The sequence below is a fragment of the Coturnix japonica genome, chromosome 4 (assembly GCF_001577835.2).
Source record: "Coturnix japonica isolate 7356 chromosome 4, Coturnix japonica 2.1, whole genome shotgun sequence".
Lineage (NCBI taxonomy): Eukaryota > Metazoa > Chordata > Aves > Galliformes > Phasianidae > Coturnix > Coturnix japonica.
The window spans coordinates 46730195-46744818 of NC_029519.1; the positions used below are offsets into that span (position 1 = coordinate 46730195).

The window sequence follows — 14624 nt, forward strand, 5'->3', positions numbered from 1 at the left end:
GAATAGTGGTGGATGCTCATAGCCTAAGGAGTACAATGTAAATTTCCAGAGGCTATAGTGTTTCTTAGTCTTTTAGCAAGGATCCAAGAGTGTTTGAGGTGAGCCAGACTGCAGGATTTAGAGCAAAGGGGAATATCGAACACAGAAAGTACTTCAAGCAGTAGTGGACTTGTTTGTTTAAGAGCATGAGACATGTCATTTACACCTTCAAGGCTTTGAAGTTTTGTGATCCATAGATGAAAACATTTTTAATAGTCCACATTTGAAATATATTTAAGCCATGGTTCACCTGCAACATTTCATCAGTATTATGTATATACTAATTTAAGCAGTTTGATTTTTCCAGAACATAAAGCAAGCAATCTCAGAGAAAAGAGGTGTGACCATGTATTTTATGTTAGTCCTGAAAATGGAAGAGAGGCTATTTGTTCGTATGTTTATTAAAACAAGCATAACCCTGAACTGGACAAAGCTAGGTGCATTTCAGTGACACTCCTGTTGTCATTTCTTTCCTTCTTTTCCCTACTGTTGCTCATCCACACAAAAGTCCTTCATTCACCACAATGAACTTTCACCGTATTTGTTGTGTCATTCTCATTGTTATTCAATCTGACAGGGACATGGAGACAAATCTGACCTTAAACATTTTATAGATGTCTTCTTATAAAAGATACAGTTTACCAACAGCTGCAGCGATTCTACAACAAATAGGTTAGTGCACCAGGGGGCTGGGACACAAGTTTTTTTAAACAAACGCAACAAAGTTATCATGGGAAACTGGAGGAAATGGGTCACCAGCTTGCCAGTAATATTTACGACGGTCAGTAGATAAGAGAACTGGAAAGAAGGCCCCTCTTTCTTCTGTAGTTTATCATACAGTTAATGCAGATAGATTAATTGCTGTAGGATAAACTCTGATGTCATACACTAGCTTTGTCTCTCTGAACATCTGTGCAAGGACATATATAATAATGAGGAATTTGGGGGCAAACACATGATGTTTAAGATCCTAAATGAAAGGAGGGACACTATGATAGATCTCTGTTAGGAAGATACATGGAAGGCAGAAGGGGACCCGTGAGCACATAGAGCTGTTCTCCAACACCAAAAGAGTGTCTGGCTGTATTTCCACTGGCTCAAATGCATAGACGCATTTAGGTAATTTGCACCCGTTGATTTCAGGGTCTGAAACAAATAAGAAACTGGCCTGATGGCTTTGAACTTTGTAATATTCTTCTTTGCCATGTCACATGAGTAGCATGGATATCCTCAGCATATCCATGTTGAATTTAAGAAGTAGTAGTTCTGCTGCCAATTGCAAAACTAACAATGGCAACATTTTCCTTTCTTTCATATGCCAAACTGTATGCAGGAAAATCAGGCTACATGCAAAAGTGAGCAGCGTGCACATCCCATTATACACCACAGAGCAGCCAGGAAATCTAGGAATAATTCCAGTGAAATGACAATAGTGCCTAAACTCCTAAAAACACTCCTGGCAGAAAATCTTTGCTTCCCAAGTAGAAATGATCCATGGACTGGAAAGCTGATAGCTCTAATTCCTTCTGTACTATATATGGAAATATGACAAACTGTGTACGTAGCTTATTTTTGAATAGCTATGTAATGAGACATGGGTGCTGCTTTACTTCAGTTGATTTGTCTTACAAAGATGATCTCAGAAGCTTCCAATTTGATGATAGCAAAGGTTAATTAAGGGATAGAAAGGCTCTGCTGAAACTTAATCTCCCTATTATATTTTTGCATTTCAATGATGCTAATTTGATTAGGTTTAGTTAGAGAGAAAGCTAACATGATCAGTGCTCTGTGGTGTGAGTAACTGATTTTAACCATAAGAAAAATTTCTTTAGGTTTCTCAAACAAGCTCCCAAATCATGCCCAGCTGGAACGTGCTGAAAAGCTAGTAGTTCTCCACATCACGAGCACAAAATACACTTGGCATTAACAGCCTTTCTGTGCTCAATTTGGAAGGTTTTTTTAATGTACCACAGTCCAAACTAAGTAGCCAGCACCTGAGCAAAATTCACATCTTGCTCTCCCTCAGCCATAGAACTTCAGGCGTTTTAGTCATCCCTGGGCTGAGTGATCACCCTTGAATAGACTGTCTCATTGTTTCTATTAATTAACCTCTACCTAAACTTTGCATTTCCTATGAAACTGAGGCCACTGTTAATAGTGAAGGCCCTTCACTTGTTGCAATCTTCAGCTGATCCCTCTAATTTCTTCACGTTCCAGGCCTATGGAGAATATGGGGAACCTTTCCACAGGGAAGGAAACTTTCATCTGTGAGGACTAAATAGCAAAAATGTATGACATGAACCTTCCTGAGATTTCCTCTTTGTTAACTCCTGTCTGTGTTGTGTTGTTGTTTTTTTTTCTGTTGGGTTTTTTTTTGTTTTTTGGTTTTTTTTGTTTGTTTTTTTTTCCCTGAGTCCCCAGATGGTTTTAATTTCAGATCTTCAAAATATATTTTATGTTCCTTCCCTGGCCTCCTTAGCACTGCCTTGTTTTGTAAAACCAAAAATATTTCCTGGGTTTATATCTCTGTCAGTAGCTTGAAGTGAGGAAAGTCCTCTTTAGAAAGTCCAGCACTTGTAGGAAGAGAAGCTACTTTCTGCCTGTATCCTGTTACAGGATAGATCATCTTTCTGCTCATGGCCCACAGTTTTATGTTTTTGCTCTGAGTTAACAATTTTCTGCTTCGTTGTATATCTTCATTTAACCCTGTGGCTCATGCTGAAGGTGTAAATCATAAGCAGTAACTGAAGGTAACCCATGACAAAAAGCTTGGTGGGGATGTGGTGAGGAATGTCACACACTTCTGTACAGAGAAGACTTGCTTCTGTTGGAGAGCAAACCTTCCTCAGGTTGCTGGAAACTTCAAAGCTGAACAGTGCCTGCCCAGTCTACAAGGAAATTTGCCCGAGAGAGGAAAACTGGGTCATAAAACTGTCTTTATGTCTCTCTCTCTGCATGGTGGAGCAGGGAATGTAGTGGGAAACAAGAAGTCACCATGGATTGCTCCTTACTAGCTATCCTTGGCTGTCAGAAATATCCCTGAAGCTGCCCTTGGTCAGGCTGAGGCTTTAAGTAGTTCTAGAGTCATCGGGGGTTTAAGAAACAGCAACATTTGTGTAAATGCTGCTATTTCCAATCTTGTTCCACACCAAAAGTAGCTGGAGTGGACCAGAAAAAACAGTGCCCCATCGGTTCTGAATGTCTAGCTATTGAATCTCTGAGTGAGCAGTCTCTATGATAGCGATCCTAAATATATTACTGCAGAACTCGTGCATGACAGTACATTCAGGGTAATTTTGTGGCTCTGTTTCTGTGGTGAAGAAAGTCAGAAATGAGCTGTGGTAACCTGAAAACAGCCCATGGATGTGCTGTAGGAGAGAAGGGAAGGATTTTGCTTGGAAGAGAAAAAAATGATGAAAGCAAACATGAGCCAAGACATAAAGTCTCATTTTGCTCCCATGTGCTTGTACTTGAGCAGACTATTGTTCTGGTCTCAGAGATTGGTTCTTAATTATGTTGAGCAGTGAATGGTTTGAATTATGGCCACATAGTTTGGTGAGCACAAGCCTGCTAAGAATTTTGGCTGGAGAACAGCTGCAGGGCTGCCCTGAGATCACAAAAGGTGGCTGTTACTGGAGGTATTTTCTAGAGCTAAGAGGAGTATGCCCTGCCACCTGAAGTCCCATTCTTGCATACCTTATCTAAGAAGTCTGCCCTTGTCTCTATTTTTCTATTTCAATCTAAAATAAAACATCTTGTATTTATTGTATCATCACATTTAGACACTACCATTTTGGAATCTCCTGTGGACATCATCAGATCCAGATGTTTCCAAATGTCATCATCCATACACTGAAATGATTACAAATAGAGATATATTTCTGTAAGCTGTTGCTACTCATTGAGGATTGCCAGTTTCCACTGGGGTGGAGGGGACTTTTATTTTAATGGGGTGGGGATGGCCCTAAGTTTAATACTGCTGATTTTTAAGTTACACATATCAATGCAGGAAGAAAAATGTTTGCACTCTTTTCTCTCATAAAGTGATTTCCGAAGGTGTTGCTGATTTTAACATGCATGGGTTGATTTTAATATTGGAATTACACGGTCTCATTACCTATTTCTATCTGTAAGCAGTGGAATGAAAGTTCGTTTTGCACTCTGAACAAGGTATTAAAAACATAATTAATTTTCAGGGAATAAATGTTTTTACTTCTCTCCATTGACCTAAATCACCTGAGAACAGCACTGGTATTTACACATACTGTATACTGCTCTGCCTGACTTGTTAATGAATGCTACTGCCCCCTACTGCAACAAATATCTAATCCCTGATCAAAGTTGTATGTTTTCCCTTCTAAACATGAAAAATAAATAAATAAATAGGAAATGAGTTACATGGATAACCAGATTCAGAGATACAAGCAGCATCTCAGGAGTGGTAGAGGTTTGTGCCAGCATATTCTGCGCTGCTCTGGATGTCAGAACAAGATTAGAGCTCCTACAGTGGGGAAAAGCAAAGATGTTTTACAGCTTGCTGTTATTGTGCCCTCATTAGTAAAGTCAAAATACATTTTTAGATTTTCTTAACTGTTCACTGATTTGGACACAATAATAGTAAGTCGGGGATTCAGAAGTCACATTTTTTGACACTGTGTTGTGTATCATAGTTCCAAAATTTTATGCACTCTTTTCACTCCTGCAAATGACAATTAAGAATTAGGTGTTGTGCATTCAAGGTATGATTAACAAAGTTATGCAGCCAAGTGTCAAACCCTCTATCTAGTATGCTGGGTAAGTGTTTATCTGTTATGACTTTTGGAAGCACTAAGGAGGTGGTAGGAGAGTTCTTTCTTTCCTACAGCTGATTTATATTGCACATTGGAAAGAACTACTTTTTGCTAGGGAATTGCAGTCCAGTAATATCACCTGGATGAAACTATTTTGCTCTTTATTAGCAACAGAATCTTTCAAGAAATTGAAATTTGCTCTTTCTTAAATTCCCATCTTATGACAATGTATTACAAAATCCACCTTGCTACTTATCTGCTTTTCTCTTCCAGCTCTGGTAGAGGATCATGGTCAGGTAAATTTTAGAGTGATGTTAACTTAGCCTTTGGTTTGGTGCTGTCGGACCTTCCTGCCCTAACACATGGTTACTTTAGCTGTAACATGGTACATGACAAGCATCAATCTTTCACTGTTCTCAGAATTTTATCTTACTCTAAGTTAATATAGCATGAACTGCAGTATCCTGGCAAAAATCCCATCTCCGATCTGTACCTTTTGAAAGGGCTTAGGGCCTTCCAGGGGCCAGTGCATGAATCTGGTTGTGCTGGAAATACAGTGCTGAGGATACCACTTTATCATCTGGATTTGTGAGTGAGAGAAAGTTACATTCCTTCCTGAACAGGTGGGTTTAGCCCAAATGCCTATGTTGGCTTTTTCTTGTGTGTATTTTTTTTTTAATTCATTGATGTTTATATGCCCTTAGCTAGTGGTTATGATGTCTTAATGCAAATAGCTACAGATCACTAAAACTGCTTCCAAATGATTTATGAGCATGTTCTCTTCAGATTCCAGGCTCCTATTCCAGAATTGTTCTGGCTGAGGGAGTTGGGTTTGTTCAGCCTGGAGAAGAGAAGGTTGCAGGGTGACCTCATTGCAGCCTTTCAGTACCTGAAGGGAACTTACTCCCAGGAGGGGAGTAAACTCTTCAAAAGGACTGATAATAGCAGGACTAGGGGAAATGGTTTTAAGTTGAAGGAGGGAAGATTTAGGTTGGATGTTAGGGGAAAGTTCTCTACTAGAAGGGTGGTTAGGTCCTGGAACAGGCTGCCCAGGGAGATTGTGGATGCCCCGTCCTTGGAGGTGTTCAAGACCAGGTTGGACGGGGCCCTGGGCAACCTGATCTAGAAAATGTGTATGTTTGGTGGCCCTGCTAGGCAGGGGGGTTGGAACTACATGATCCTTGAGGTCCCTTCCAACCCGGGTAATTCTGTGATTCTGTGATTCTGTGATTATAAAACAGTTTGCATAATATCTAGTGTTTTCACTAGAAAATCCAGATTGAACAAAAAGCTTAGAAAAGCCTCGTATGCTACTGGGTACTCTTGCTATCTACTGAAATATGAAGTCGCTCAATCCTCTTATTAGAGCAGTGGACACAAGAGGACAACAAAGAGATTGTGATTATTTGAAGACTGTAAAAGTGTCTCACAGTTCACTTTGCAAAACATTATTATCAAAGCCTGTCTGACTGTAGGAGATATGTATATATTTCATTTCAAGAGTACATGCATGTATATATATATATATATATATCCTTGCTAAGTACCCAATGTCTCTACTCAGAGTTCAGATTTCTATTAGAAGGCTACAAAATCGCCAAACCACATTGTAGTGTTCAGCTGGCTTTTTCATAGAATAAAAAATTAGCTATAAGAATAAATGTACAGAATATGAGTTCTTCATAAGCATACACTTTCAATTTTCCCAAGATTTAAAACAGAAGAAAAAGTTGTTGAAGAAGTGTGCTTAAGGTTCTCAGAGATCTGCTGGTGCCTTATGACAAATTGAAGAACTATTTCACTGATGTCCATGTCGTGCTTAAAACTCAAATACTGCAAGAAGTAAAATAAGGTAAGTAAGCCCTCAGTACTGAAGGAGCCCCTTAGCAGACAACAAATTGTGGATTCTGTGTCAAATGAAATTTCATATAACTTTGTTAGAGCAGATGCTAACCTTAAGTTAGTGATAACCTAGCAGCATCAAAAAGAAGAAAACCTGAATTTACTATCTGTGAAACAATTTACAATTTAATAAAAACACTATAGACCGAACTTAGTTTCAATATATGTTTATAGTGATAGAAAGAAAATTACATTTACTGCTTTTTAGCTTTTCAAATGTGTGTTAGATTTATTTTGGATTGTCAAAAATGAAGCTTCATTTTTACTGTATGGGATGGAATCCACACATTCACTGTTAAACCTTCCTGTCTAACTAACATTGATAATGTCAGTAATTTGATACTGGAAATTTTTTTCAGTGGCTGAATAGCGAAAGTCATAGTAGATCCAGATTAAGTTAATGCAACTCTAATTCTTATGGTGTCTTTGTTGTTGCTGTTGTTGTTTTGGGTTTTTTGTTGTTTTGTTTTTGAGTTAGCTCATAATTTATACTATCTATTTTCAGTATATTTTCTCACTGACCTACTGATGAATCTATGATGAACTTTTTTCATTTTCATGATTTAAAAACTCAGCATTAGGAGAAGCTGCCAGTTTGTCTAGATTCCAAAAGTAATGAAATGGGAAGAAATTGGTCACTGGGGGGTTATCACAATTTGAAATAATATAGCAATATTGTTTTCATAAATACTTATTGCCATGTTGGCTAAACAAGGCTCAATAAACTCTAGAAACAGAATTCATCAATGTAGCCTTCTTAAGAGTTCTTCATATTATTGTTGGACAATGCAAAAAAATACTCTGGGGAGGAAGGGATGCCAATACTGAGAAAAATATTTCATTCAGCACCTTATATAGTCATCCTATTGTGCTGAGAGAAAAGAATTTCCGTCAACATATTATTGAAGTAATACTCTTAATAGCACTGGAAATGGAATACAAGCATAACTGAAAATTGGAGAATAAGAAAAATTGCTTTCTGATTTAGAGTTAAGATTAGGTCTTGTATCTCTAATATAACTGAACTGTGTGTTGATGATTTTGAGCTAGAGTCTATTGGAGACAGCTCCTCACATGAAGTTAAACCTCATATCTTTACTGGAGATTTAGTTCCTCTGTTATTCTTTGGTAGGAATGAATGAATGAATGAATGAATGAATGAATGAATGAATGAATGAATGAATGAATGAATGAATAAATAAATATATGAATAAATAAATAATGTAGCTGAATCTTTTTATAAACTCTCAAGCTTAAAGACACAAGCTAAAACATGACATGGGTTTTCTGTTAATCCACCACATGATTTATTTACTGTAAACATATCTAAATCATGGGAAATGATTTCCAGAGGTCTGAACATGAATTTTCTAGACAAACTGAAAAACCTTCTTCTAAAGACCTGTGGATTGATATCATGAAAAGTTGTTTTTTTTGTTTTTTTTTCTCTAATATAGATCTGTGAATCCACATGATCACATGGCCTTCTCTGCAGTCCAGTCCATGAACCACTGAACAAATATACATCAATCAAGACATGCATTTAGTGCTTCAAAAGGCTGTGAAAAGAACATTTATTTCCCTTCTGGATACTAAAGCATGAAAATAAGTCAAAGAGCATTTTAATCTCACCAGCCAACAGCTTTCTGTGTTCAAGTAATATCTATGTTGAATTGGATATAGAAAAACTTGGCAGCATCTTTCTGTTTGTACAGAGGTATGATGTGTTGTTTCATCATACATTTTTCAAAGAAAGCAGAGAACAGAAATGTAAATTGTGGAATTTGGCAGGTGACTTTAAAAACATCGTCTGAACAAAGGTTGTAGAGGATGCTGTAAAAAGGTAAAAAGTAACTCTCTTTATGACTATGCACCCAAGTTGTGTATCTGGAGAAGTAATGAATTAAACTGTGGACTAAATGGCAAAATCAAGGAAACCTACATGGATATTTTAAAAATGATACACTCAGAGACAATTAAAATGAGACATCACTTCCACAATACTAGGATCAGAGACCAGAAAATGAAGTTATTTAATATGTGAGACTTTGAGTTGAGGACAAAGCACCAGTGTTTATCTTCAATACTGTCTCTATGGTTTAGTAGATTTGATATGAAACAGAACATCATTTATGGATCATATGCAAAGTGTCTGTGACTTCAGGTGGCATTTGGGATACTATAAGTGAAACATCCTGTAAGACACAAGTGTACTGGTAGATGAATGTGTATTTAAGTATGTACCCAACTCTAAATTAAATAGAAGAGTCTGGATTGTTCTTACAGTGTTATGGAGCAGAAAAAAACATCAGTTCTACCATGTGGAGCTTCCTAAACACGTGGTGATACTAAGGATGGGTCCTGATTTCTGTGATGCCATCTGCTGCACCAATGCTAAAGCCCCATGTAAGTATGGAACAAAAGAATAATGGATGCAGTTTCGAATTAGGGCTGTAAGGGGATTTGCTTTGAATATTTAAGATGAAGTCAAGTATTTGTACAGGAAGCTGGCCATTTACCTTCCTATGTTTATCTCTCATTACTGCCTAGTTGCATTCAACAGACATTGAGTTGGCAAACTGCAGTTTTTCAGAAATTTTAAGGGGACTTACTTTGGCACTAAAATACCATATTGCTTCATTTTGCATGCTTGAGTTGTACAATTCCTGGCAGTAAAAATTGCAGTTTGGAGTTGTTGCATTCATTCCACTTAAGACACAGAAATCATAAGTGGCTATGTCTCTCCTGGCAGACTAAAAGTGAAGTGCCTGGTTCCCCCTTTCTCATATACCAACAGGTCTCCACTGACCTTACATAATTACAGAATAACCTTATAGTTAATAGAATTATCCTGATGTGGTGCAAATGCAGATTGAATCTCAAATGTTTTTGCAAGTTTAACTGACATTCATCAGACTTGGGTTTAATGAAGTACAGTAATTATGTATATGTTTGGCAACATTTGTCTCCTGGTTGATATTTTTATGTTCAGATGTTTTATTACTTACAGATGCTTTGTTTCTGCTTATTTTGCAGATTTCCATTTTTTAAGCAATTTCATGTAATTTTGCAAATATCTAGTAAACATTAGAATACTGGGACTTTTCACATGATACAAAAATAAATTGGCTCTTTCTAGTTAAAATCTTACTTCACTGAAAAGTCTATTTTTTTTTGTTGTTTTTAATTAGCATAGCATTCTTTTTTTAAATGCAATTATGTATTTTCTTGTAGATACATAACACAGAAAAAGTACAGCTAAGTTCTTTGCTTACATTACAGTTACAAAATTGTTCCTCATACCAGAGGGTAAATATTTTAATTTTGTGTTCAGCAAAATGAAATAATAATCTGTAAATCTTACCCAAATATTTGGGTTTGACCATTGTAATGCCCCGCAAAGTTTTATTAGTGACAGTGTGTAAATGAAGGCTGCTTTAAAAAGAAACACCACTGTGTCATCAAGGTTGTTTTGGTGGTGTGCTCATTTATGACATATTCTGCATATTGGGTGATTAAACTAGCACTAGAAACATATCCTTCTCTATCGAGCCATTCAGGATGACTGCATTTGGGATTCATTCCCAACTCCACCATGTTTTTTCACTTCAACATTAAAATATCAGATAGAAAGTACATAATTCATATCTATCTTGGGGTTTGATTCACCCGCCACTGACATCAATTTTATGCTAACGTAACTCCATTGAAAATGATTATATTACTCTGATGCTATACTGGTTTAATAGAGTAGCAAATTGGGCTGAAGGGATTTTTTTCAGTTACTTCTAATTTTCTGATTACAGCAGTTATTGAAACTCATAAAATTCATGCAGTATTGTTGCTCCACTGTGGGTTGTCTACATCGGAAACCTCACTTCATTTTGGGGCTTAAAGAAATTCCCAGCTGGCTTTAGCATACTTAAAGTACATTCAGTCAAATTCCTCATCAAGATCTTTATTTTTTAATTTGCATATGATTTTAGCCACGTTCCAGATATTGCAAACACAGTGCTTAAATTCCATATATTCCAGATTCATGGGCAGGTGGGAAACTATTTCTAAATTTGCATATCTCTAGCTTGTCCTTCCTCTTTCAGCAGCCAACAAAATAGGAGACCACCTTTTTTATTGGTTCAGGTTTGATCCTTTGGGTAGAAGAATTTGTGTAGTTTGGATGCACTGACATAATGTAAGGGCTTCCTCATAGATGTGGTGAGTATCCCCTCCCTGGAAACACTCAGGCTCAGTCTGGACACAGTTCTGAGCAACCTGATGGAACTATAGGTATCCCTGTTCTTTACATGGATGTTGGGTCCAACAGATGATCCTTAAGGGAGTCCTCCAACTCAAATGATTCTATGATTCTATGATTATCTTGACCATATTAACACAGCAGATAGAACAGACAAAAGGCTTTAATTAATTTACTGTTATTATTATTGTTATTACTGAAGTTATTGTTATTATTGTTATTGCTATTATTGGCACTACTGATATTCAGATCCTGCCCATGCAATAACAAGTAATATGTACATGCTGTCTCCCTAAGCAGAACATCCTTCTCTCGATGCATCATTGATGCAGGCATGGGTTAGTCACCCATATGGCATCATCAGTGTGATGGAACCAGCCAGCTGCAGTCCAACTCCAGCTTGTGGCTGCAGGAGGGTGTCTAACTCTCCCAAAGCCTGCCTGAGTGCACGTAGGGTGCCTGTTCTATCTGGATAAATGTATGTAGCATGTGAATTTCTGCTGCTAAGTAGTTCAAGATCATGAGTCAGAAACTCCTTAATAAGTTGCATTGTTCAAAAATAGTGCAGCTGTAAAGAACTTGGGGGGATTTTGTTTTCTCCTTTTCTGTGCTCTTCTAGTCCTTGTTTTTGTTTTTTCCTCTGCAGTCTGAAGGATGAGAAGTGAATTATTTATTAATGAAAGCTGAGTATCCATGTCACCACATGATTCCACAAGCCAGACCTTAGCACCATCAACAGAATACTGAGGGTCTCTGGGTTGAATCAGAAAAGTTGGCAGCTCTCTGGCACATTCATCTGGATTGTTTATGTTTTCTCTTCTGGGAGCTTTCTTTGAAAACATGGCATTACTGCTCTGTGGAAGGAATAGTTACTAATGGACAATTGTTTTGTGCTTTTGTTTTTGTTTTTTCAAAATAAAACAGTTTTCAACAATGTATAGTCCATTTTACTTCACACTGCATCACAGACGCAGTAGGACTAAGTTTTCCAACACAACATCGAAACAGCCAGTACAGCAATGGAAGTTCCACTTCATTTTTCTATTACAGAGCAGAAGTGGAAAAATGATGAGATAGTGATTAAATGACCTCTTATGTCTCAAAGAAGTTTCAGTCAGGTCTGGTTTGATACATTGTGGTTTGTAGTTCTGAGTGTGCTGTTGGACAAAAGTGAGGAGACTGAGCCGTGTCTGCTTGTTGCAATTTGAGGAATGCTAATAGCTTGAATTCCTATAAATAAGTGTAGCAAGAACAGAAATTCTTCTTCAATCTCTGCCTGGAGGGTTGCAGAAGCTGTTCTCTTCAGCACACTTTGGAAAGTCAGTCCAAAGTAAGTCAAATTGCAACATTGTTCTGTATAATAAAAATGAGTTTCCATTTGATTCCGCTTTATTTGATACTTAGACTGCAAAAGAGTATAGAGGTCTTTTATTGAATTAGAGACCTCTGATGGAGAGCCTTATAAAGCCCTAAAAGAGAGGTCTTTTATTTCATTGGAGATTACAGTCTAGAAGTGGGGAGACTAGGAGATATAAGTATTATGGGGGAAAAGAGAAAGAATAAAAAACTTATTTACTTTCAGAATAGATTTTGGTATGTGGAGTCCTGAATGAAGATTTATATTGGTCCTACTTGGTCCAAATGGGTTGCTTCTCCTTAATAACAAAGCTTCCTTTGAGGATGTTTAATGCATACTGCTGCTGCCAGACACAACTTGGGCTTTTTCTAGATTTTGAAATAGACTGGGCAATTTTTAAGCTTTCTTTGGCATGTGAAGATAATTCATGTGTTGGACTATAAAGCAAGTGCTCACCCAAAAGTGCAGGAGGCCTGGTTGATGTAGATTAGAAATAAACAAAAGGAACTGGAAATTTCTGTAGAAGTAGTATTATAAAAACCTTGCTTCTGTATTATTTGATGGAAAATATCTTGGATAATACAAATAGTCTGCGAAGGATTCTCTGCCTTTCACTATAAAAACTCTAATTTTCTTGTCCTTTTATACCAGATAGCATAGAAAACATTAAGCCTAGTTATAGCCTCTTGAGAGGGAAGGAAAAAAGTGAGAATTAAGTAATAAATCTGGATAATATACTCAAAGAGCAGTGGCATGGCAGGAGCAACAAATGCAAATGAGAGTTTTCCAGCTGCTTTGTGCCACACAGAAGCATCTTCAAAAACTACAGCACGTGCTGGGTTTTTTCCAAATCTCAGCATTCTTGATGGAGTGTAATGGGCTGCAGTGCCCCCAGAAATAGGCTTTAAATGCCTCAGGCTGATCAGCATAATTGCTGTCTCTTAAAACCTTGTGCCAGCACTGATGTGAATGGGGGAGATTCCAGCAATGTGCCTGTTTCCATGGAATGCATTGAAGAACAATGGCGCAAAAGGCAAAATTTGGTTGAAGCTACTCTCAGGAAAGGTTTTTGTGTTGTTTTTTTTTTTTTTGTTTGAGAACTGAGACAAACTGTACATAAATTAATAAACTGAAATGACTGTAAATAGCCTATGAAAACATGCTGCAATAAAATTGTTTAGAATTCTGTTTCATTAAACCACTTCACATTTGAGAGGATGACTGGAAATGAAGATCCTGTATTTTTTTAAGAAATCCACAGGCATTACAGCAAATTAGTGAGTTTTCCAGTTCAAATATTTTGAGTATTTTTTTAATGTTTGCACAGGCTCAAGATTTCTAAGCCCATGTAATAATTTATAAAAAATCCCACTATTCTTTGCTTTGCTGAGACTCAGCACATGGCACACAGTTAACACTTTGCTTTAGCATGAGCTGTGGTGTGTTTAATAGTTTACAGAGTAGGCAGTGCCACTATTCATATGTGGTTCCTTATAGCAACTGGGATGAGAACAGACAAAATTTATGTCTTACTTTCCCAAAGCAAATTGTATGGCTCTGTGGCTATCTGAAAGGAAAGACCACTTCCAGTTTAGCCACACAAACATAATCTTTGTGTATTCTTAAATTTATGAGTGGCTACATTAAAGTTCAGTCAGCTTGGATTACCAAAATGTTGGGTAAGAAGAAGGAAAAAAGATTTGCTTCTCATTATTTTTTCCTCTCGAAGTACGTCTCCCTTACTCAGAATTTCCTATACCTGATTCTTTGGTGTCTGTGACCACCAACAGAGCTTCCCCAGCCCTTGCAGTCTGGTCTAAACGTGTGCGCTGTATATTCTCCTTGTCCAAAGGGCTCTGGTAAAGGCATTTATCTACTGAATGACATGCAGACTGCCAGATTCAACAGATGACAGCTTAAACACAACACCAGTGACCACCAATGGTGAAGTTTTTATTTTGGGATCCTACTCTTCCTTTTATAAAATTACTGTAGTTATTGACTTTTTTTTTTCTTTGTCAAGCTGTTTCTTGTGAGTATGTGAATCTTTCTCCTCTGTCCCTTATTAAGGGCTGATCTTGATTTCATGTGCATTAATTTTGTGCTGTTCCTCCTCTTGCCTTCAGCATTTGCTTGTGGTTTGTGCTCACATGAAATTGAAAGCAGTTTGAGAACAGATGGGAATAAACAGGCATGCACACCAACATGTGTCTTCTCTCACCCTCCCTCTTTCTCACCTGTTGGCAATTTGCTAACCTCTGTTAAATTTAAAAAATATGGC

The 14624-nt window shown here is 37.4% G+C and overlaps 1 long non-coding RNA gene across 5 annotated transcripts in view; it reads left to right on the forward strand.

The window, feature by feature from the left end:
- LOC107313578 overlaps window positions 1-12368 on the forward strand; it is a 108629-nt gene extending 96261 nt beyond the window's left edge. For 4 of the 5 annotated variants that reach the window (XR_004307113.1, XR_004307117.1, XR_004307115.1 and 1 more), the window contains 4 exons: window positions 6540-6681; window positions 8189-8448; window positions 9018-10946; window positions 11633-12368. This is a non-coding gene — a long non-coding RNA (uncharacterized LOC107313578). The remainder of the gene's footprint in view (window positions 1-6539; window positions 6682-8188; window positions 8449-9017; window positions 10947-11632) is intronic. The other variant, XR_004307114.1, reaches the window with a different exon arrangement.
- The last annotated feature ends 2256 nt before the right edge of the window (window positions 12369-14624 follow it).